General features: G+C 53.2%; 2 long non-coding RNA genes across 2 annotated transcripts; one reads left to right on the top strand and one right to left on the bottom strand.

The window, feature by feature from the left end:
• Positions 1-301: 301 nt before the first annotated feature.
• Positions 302-2,003, bottom strand: LOC112533364. The gene is made up of 2 exons (XR_003077451.2): positions 1,754-2,003; positions 302-1,037 (listed from the first exon to the last, which is right to left on the bottom strand). It is a non-coding gene; the product is annotated as an uncharacterized LOC112533364 (long non-coding RNA).
• A 986-nt stretch (positions 2,004-2,989) lies between these two features.
• On the top strand, positions 2,990-6,566 carry LOC121106666. The gene is made up of 2 exons (XR_005839431.1): positions 2,990-3,228; positions 5,680-6,566. It is a non-coding gene; the product is annotated as an uncharacterized LOC121106666 (long non-coding RNA).
• Positions 6,567-7,563: the final 997 nt, after the last annotated feature.

Consider the following 7,563-nt stretch of genomic DNA (forward strand, 5'->3'; position numbering starts at 1 on the left):
AGCTGGAGGAGAATTCTTGGCCGGCTCACCCTCCCCTGCAGTGTGTCACCAGGAAGACCCCTGGAAGGGTATTTCTGCTGCATCGCTCCTAACCCCGATGCGCTGCGCCTCTCCGAGAAGACAGCTGAAATCTGATTGGTTTTTTGATTTCCTGATAGGAATCATTCAGTGTTTTTCTTATCAGCAAAGCAATCAAACGGTATAGATTCAAGGTAATTTTAAAGCTGCTTTTAAATTTGTCTTGGCATTTTGCTTCTTGACAGATCCATACACAGGGGCCTCTGAAATCATTGCAAGGGAATGGCAAAGCAGCAGCAAATTAAGTTTTTATTGAGGAGAGATCCCGACTGGAGGTGTTTCTGTTTCAGACCATGGCTTTACAGCTGAGGTTGCCAGCAGCAAAGCTAATTTGAGCTGTGCTGGGCTTCCTGGGTGAAGAGCCTTTGCTTCAGAGAGAGCTCCTTAAATTAGCACTTCTTCCCACTGGAGCCTTCGGTTTGGCGTTGGGGGCAGCTGGCAGGAAGACAATCTGGGAGTGCAATCTATAGCACAGAGCAGCTGCACTCGGACCGCGAGCCTTCCTCTCTCTGCTGCAAGCACAGGATAAAACATGCTGGGACTTCCTCGGTACCCCGCCACGCGCTCCCTCCTCCAGTGCCTTTTCATCTTCCTTCCCATGAATATTAACAGCAGTCCTTTGGCTTTGAAAAGCAGCAGTGCTCGGATACCTGCAGACATGCCTCCCGAAGTCCCCGCAGCGCTCGCTCCATCTCTCCCAGTTGGGTTTTGCAGTGAGGTTGCTCACTCAGCCCCAGATGCTCTGTGGTTCTGCAGTGAAGACAAACCTCGCTCAGCCCATCCACCTATGGCACACTCGGGCAGTCAGGTGCACCAGCGGCTCCTTGCCGCTATTGGACTGGGCTGAGTTTAAACAGCAGCCATCCAGTGACCAAAATCCTACCCTTCACTTTTGGGTGCTTGGAGGTCACCAGCAGGAGACCACACCGATCTGGGCTTCGGTTCTTCCCTGGAGATGGCTTTACAAAAGATAGGAAGAGAGAAAACCGTGAAGCTACATCTACTCTCCCCAGATACAGTTGCAGCACAGTGAAAGTTAGCTGCAGCCCTCCCCGTCAGCATGTGTCTGCAGTTCATTAATCATGACTCAATGGAAAATCTCCCTTTTATTGGAGTGAGTGAGTGCTGCTGAGGGGCAGGTCTGCTGCCACGGGTGACATCCTGTTTGCAGGGTGCACACCTAACCTTTAGAGATGCTGTGAAAGCACTTTTGCTCCCTCATCTTCTGGGTGTTTGCTCCTTCTTTTTGCCTTGGCTATTGGCAGATCGCTGTGATTAAGTTATTCGGGGAATAAATCACTGCCCCGTGAGCGGTACATAATCAAACAGATAAGTCTTGCGTTTCCCCCTTGTCTCTCTCACTCCCACACATGACTTTGCATGTGAATCTTTAAGACCTGTATGCCCTATATTTCTTCACTCTAATGCTGCAATTAATCGCATTACATAACCAGCCTACTGCTGTTTCTAATTAAAATTTTCAGGGGAGGGGAGGTGGAAAGAAGAGCCCTGCATTTAAATAATGTGGAGGGTCTGTCTCGCGGTGACAATGCCAGGAAAGGCAGAGGGACGGCTCCCTGCATCCTCCATCCTCCATCCTCCATCCTCACCCCCGTGTGCCGGCGGCCCCACGTTATGCAACGTCCCACGCCGGGGCTGACTCACGCGCTCTTACCTCACCGGGGACAGGCTAAAAATAGGGTTTCATTCTTAACTCTGCACAGCCGGGCTCTGCCTCGCTTCCAAGAAGACCCTTGGCAGGATTAAAATAGAGCAAGTCCTGCGCTTTGTTTCCTGCCGGAGATGCCTGCCCCGCACCCTTGCACAACTGCTGTTTGTTTGTCTGGGGTTGCAGTGAGCGTGCTGGATGCCCTCCAAGGCAGGCACGGTGCTGGGGATCTGCAGGCAGCACGGCGGGCAGAGGAACTGGGGAACTGCTGCCCTGCAGCCTGCCCGCAGCCTGAGGAAGGGACTTTGGGCAGGAGGGATGCTCAGCCCTGGAGCTGGAGGGAGGGGATTGCCAGCCCCAGAGGGGGGATGCAGGGAGAGCCACTTCATTTTGCTGACAAATAGCTTCGTTCTGCATCTCCAGCGTGGAGCAGTGAGGTGGCTGCAGTGCAAGTAGGAGCAGCCAATGCTGGCCGTGGCGGGGCTGAGCACTGCCGACATGAAGCTGGAAGGAAGCAGACAGGAATGCCCACTCTGACGGTGGGCCGTGGCCTGGCAGGGCTCCTCGTCCCCTCTGGTGCCCATGGGGCACACCTGTGCGTCATCCCACCCGCTCCTCATGCACTCCTCCACAATGCCACTCTCCTTCCGCAACAAAGCGGCTCCTGGCCCTCGTGGCGGCGTGCAGCCTGTGGTGTGCAGAGCTGGAGAGCAGGGAAACTCCCGGATGGAGTGGAGCACATAAAACATGCAGCAGCTGATGTGTGGCTGGTGGCCATGCTGGCTGCCTGGAGCAGCTCTGGGCTGGCAGTCAGCGCGGAGCAGCATTGCATGGCCTCCCACGGCCTCACTTGAGCCCATCAGTGCCTGGAGGCATTTATCCCTACACTTCCTATCGACACCGAGTGACCAAGTGATACGTAAAACATCCCTGGTGTTGCTCTGCGCTGCCTTTTTGGAAGCACTGTCTCTTTCTAAATCAGTTGTTTCACCCAGGATTTGGGCTCGGGCTGTGAAAAGGCAGCAATGGGCACAGAGCTGCTGGGGCAGCTTCCAGCACGGCTCTGCTGCTCCTGTTCAGGCGATTGGACATGCTCCCTGTAGGCTTACCATAATGACAGAGTTTCTTAAACATAAATCTTGTGCTCAGGGAGGTGCGTGACCATTCATTGATTCCAGAGCTAACCTCACAGAGTATTCGTAAGGAATTCTAATCAGATTATAAGTAATGTATCTACTTTCTCCAAACCATGTAAAGACTTGTCTTCTTTAACTTCCCACTTCTTTCCAAGGGCACAGACACTCCCGGCGCAGGTTGCTGTGCCCGGTTTTGCTCCTGGCTTTCTGTCCTTGCCATGAGGCCCTGTCCTGCACCCCGCAGGGCTCTGCACATGGGGTTCTGCAGCCCGTGTCAGTTCTCACATCTTCAGGCCTGCCCGGCCTCGATGGCGGCTCCTCACACAGCCACCACTCCATGGTGAGGTGAGTCTGCCCTCCCTCTGCTCATTAGGTGCAGAGGACGAGCATTGCCTCAGCTTGTCATGTCTGTGCTACGTGGCTCCAGGACCTCCAGGAGTCCATCCTGGCTGATGGCCCTTCTGGCCATGAACCTGGCCAAGACTTTCTGCTGGGAAGTCTTCTACATGCCACTTGTCCCGGGGTTTTGTTGCAGAAGGAGAGCTCGGTGGCATTTTGTGAATGGCGGTGGCAGGAGGCATTGGTGCCAGCAGGATGGCTGGGGTGTTTCCTTGAGTGCTGCTGCAGGGAAGTTGCCCGTTTGATGTGACTGAGAAAGAAAGTTAATAAACAAGAGGATGGAGCAACAGTGGAAAGAGAGGAGCGGCCTGTGAAATGGAGAAAGGGAGGCTTCTTCATTTTACTGGCACGTTGGTGATACATGTCCTACATCACCGCAGAAGTGCAGGAAAGGGTGCAGGAGGAAGTACTGGAGCCTAATTACTACCTCCTGTTATTTGGGACAAGTGTTTTAAATTTGCATTCTGCTCTGACAAGCAGTACTCCCTCTAATGATCTCAAGTCTTGGTTTGGAGCTGGGAAAAGGAGATTTCCGGATAACATAAAAGTAAGTCCTGGCCTTGGAGATGGGAGCAGAACACACAGCAGTGTGCTGGGAGCCAGGTGCTTTGCTCTGTCATTTCTTTAATGCTGTCTGTGGCTGGAAGAGAAATCTGTCTCTGGCTCTGCTTGCTCTGCCATGATCTGAAAGCTAAGCAGGGGAAGTTGACAGAGACGCTCTCCTTTGTGTCTGCTTCTCGTACTTGCTGTGGGCCAGGTTCTGTATTCTGTGTCGACTGTGCTGCTGTATGCAATGTAATACAAAACTACAGCAGCCAGGGCGTCCCTCAGGAGAGTTTCTGTTTACATAAAACTGAGAAGTTGCACAGTTGATCCCTACATCATCTGCACAGTTTCTTCTATAGAAGGGATAAAAGGTGGAGGAGCAGCAGTGTCTGCGCTGGGGCAAAGTCTGTGGGTTTGTTGTGATTAACCATGGACAGCTTTACAGAGCTTATGGATGTCAGACTGACCCCCCCCCCCGATGCTGCAGGAAGGAGGCAGGTGGAAATCCGGGCAGCAAAGCTCACTCCTGGGGCTGCAGCCCATTACGTGTGCTCCTGTGGAGGAACCAAGGCCAGGAGCTGTGCTGCTGTCCCAGTCTGAGGTTCAGCTTGGTGCTCCCCCACAGCTGGCTTTCTCAGGGAGGAATGGAGTGATATCCCCATGTTTTCATTGTGAAGGATGTGATGTCAGCACAGCCTGACACTGCCTGGTTTAGGCTGCAGAGGTTCCAGGCTTTAGCCAGAGCTCACCACGGTATGCGTGCATCTCCTCCATCACCCGCTCCCAGTTTCCTAACTGGGCCATTAAACAAACAAACACCAAATAAACCCAGTGTGGGCAGCCAGCTTCTCAAGCTGGAGAGCCCAAAGGGATGGTTGCATTGCTGAGGGGTTCCTATGCAGTAATCACAGGCTAAGGGAGAGGGTTTGATGTTGATGCAAGGGGAAAAAACCAAAACAACAGAGCTCCTGAGAGGGAGCAGGGAGACAAAAGCAGGGAAGTTCTTGTGTTTGTTAGTCATGTGGTGGGCTCCCTGCTGCAATTCACCCAAATAACGCGTGATGGAGGTGGAAGGTGAGGGCAGAAACGAGCCCCCAGGGACCACTGCTGGTGCTGGGCATGGGGCACGTGCACACATGTGGGGTCTGCGTGACCTCTGTGGGCACAGCCTGTCAGATAGGGCAGGCCTGCTGCTGCCAAGTGGTTGGTCTGTTGATGGAATGGTGTCTGGCTCTCTCCCATCCTGCTGTGAGGTCTGGGGATTGTCAGCTGATGGCTCTGCTGCCTGTGGTTGGGTTAGGCAACGTGCTCAGATGTTTTCTCCAGGCTGGGCAGGCGAGCCTGCGGGCAGTGCTGTGAATAGAGCTCTTGTTTTAGGCACTGGGGAGAAAATAGGCTAACACCCCAAAAAATAGCAGTTAAATCCCCCAGGCTCCACTCAGAAGATAGCTGAGCCATCACCTGAATGTCTCAGGGTACAGCAGCCATCTCTGGCCGCAGCGTGGCCTTCCTTGCAGCGCCGCTGTTCCATAGCGCTCACATATCCAACGTCTGAGCTCATCCCACTGTCAGCAGAGCAAAACAAACCCTCTGACACTGATTTTGCTCAAAACTGGCGTTCACAAGAAGTCTTAGAATTGTAAAACCATTGAATGGTTTGGGTTGGAGGGGACCTTAAAGGTCATCCAGTCCAAGTGCTGCTGCGTGCTGAGACATCTCTCACTAAATGAGGTTTCTCAAAGCCTCATCCAAGCCTTCATTTGTTCCTTTAAGAGAGGGCTTGCATTTGCTCTAATGGCACTCCTGGGGGTTTGCTGTTATTTTGAGTAGCCCATTTGTTCCCTGTTGCAGTAACTGGAGCAGTGCTCACCTCTGTGAGGATGCTTACTCACCCAGGAGCTGAGGTCTGACCGTGGCGACCATGATCTGCAGTAACATCACGTGGATGGGGCTGACATCTCCCCTCCCTGCCCTGCATGCACTGAAAGCCCTTGCAGGGCACACATCAAACCCTCTGGGTGTGGAGGAGAAGTACTGTGCATTGATACTGCTATAGCTAGGACCGGGGCTCAATCCCGAGGATGCTGCTGGATATAGACAGGAGAAACACACAGAAATGATGCTGCAATCAAATACAGAGTTTACTATTACTCACAAAACTCAGAGCTGTGAATTGGAAGCTTATGACCCTCCCTCAAATAAGCACTCCTCCACCTCTTCCTACTCCTCTGAGGAGTCAATGGGGAGGAGTGTGCTTAAACTGTGAGCTCAGTGAGGAGTCTCCACCTGATGGGCTCCGTGTGATGCAGATTTCAGCCCACATTTCACTTCTCATGGCTGAAAGAGCAACTGCCCCAACAACTTCCTCGTCTTTGTCTCCAGAACAGGCAGATTCGTCCTGCATTGACTGCACAGGTGAGGCTGAGAAGACCGTTTTCCTGCAGCTTGCAGACACAGTGATGGAGCGTGGGGATATTTGCTCCCCCCCGTGGGACTGCCGCCAGGTGGGTGTTGCAGCACCAGGTGGGTGTTGCAGTGCAGGTGTTTGGGGCCGCACACCCCTGCCTGGTTTTCCTGGTGTTCATCCGGTTCGCTGACCTCCCTGGGGCTTCCCAGGTACCGCAGGGCCACAGCCCGTCTGCTGCTTGATCAGCAGTTATGATTCACCTGTTGATGCCACAGCTTAATAACTCACTTAACTGCAGTACTTTGATTAAAGAGCAACCTATCTAACGATATCAAGGAAATTTCTCTTCAAAGCAGCGCCGTGTTACATCTGTAATGTGCAGGGAAGGACTCAGGCAGCGCTGTGGCTGCGGTGATTCCCAGCACCCCTCCCTGCACCCGCAGCACTGGGTCACACCGTGCCAGGGCCTGGGCTGCTGCTGCAGAGCTGGGAGCCATGGGGGGTGGGCACATAAATCTGGACTGATTTCCCCTTAAGTTTTGCTGGGAGAAGATGTTGTCTGTCTTCACGCTTTGGGGTCTCCAAGAAGCTGAGCTCTTAGATGTCTTCCGTGGCCGATGCCTTGCATTTGGGCTGATTAAGGAAGCACTGAGTAATTATGTCTCTGAGTAACAAATGCTCCAGAGAGAGTGTCTGGAGTGAAAAGTATATGGCACTGACAGGCAAGATAACATGCAGTGACTCAGGGAATGTCAGGGTGGTGATAGAGCAAATGAGAGAGCAGGTCTGCTCCTCTATCAACAAACATAGGCGAGGAGGGAATCTGCTGATTGCCAGCACTGGCTCCTTTCTCTAAGAGGAGCGGTAGCTGTGTTTCTATGAGCTGCTCGCACTGTAAGGGCACTCAGTATTTGCATGTCTCTTTTCTCCAGTTACGCACTTTTCAGTGTAAGGCCCTTAAGTGGGTTTAGAAGAAAGAAGTGATGATGTCCCCTGTTTTGCTTTTGGTGCATTTCTGCATCCGCACTGGAAAGCCGGCGCTGCTGAAGGCTCCGTCCCGCCGGGTGCTGGGCTGACTCAGAGCTCTGACAGAGCGGCGGTGCGATGACTTCGGGGCAGTCTGGAGGGGCCTGGAGGAGCACATCTGGGGACAGGCAGTCCCAGCTCCCCTGTGACCATCCCTCGGCCTTTATCCAAAGAGAACTCCCTGCGTTTGGAAAGATGGCTCGCTTGTGGGAACAGCAGCCAAATGACAGAGGTCCCACGGGCTGCCAGCAATGAGGGAGCAATAGGGACACTCCTTCCCCAGCAGCAGTCCTGAATGCTTT

Source organism: Gallus gallus, chromosome 12 (assembly GCF_016699485.2).
Source record: "Gallus gallus isolate bGalGal1 chromosome 12, bGalGal1.mat.broiler.GRCg7b, whole genome shotgun sequence".
Taxonomy (NCBI): domain Eukaryota; kingdom Metazoa; phylum Chordata; class Aves; order Galliformes; family Phasianidae; genus Gallus; species Gallus gallus.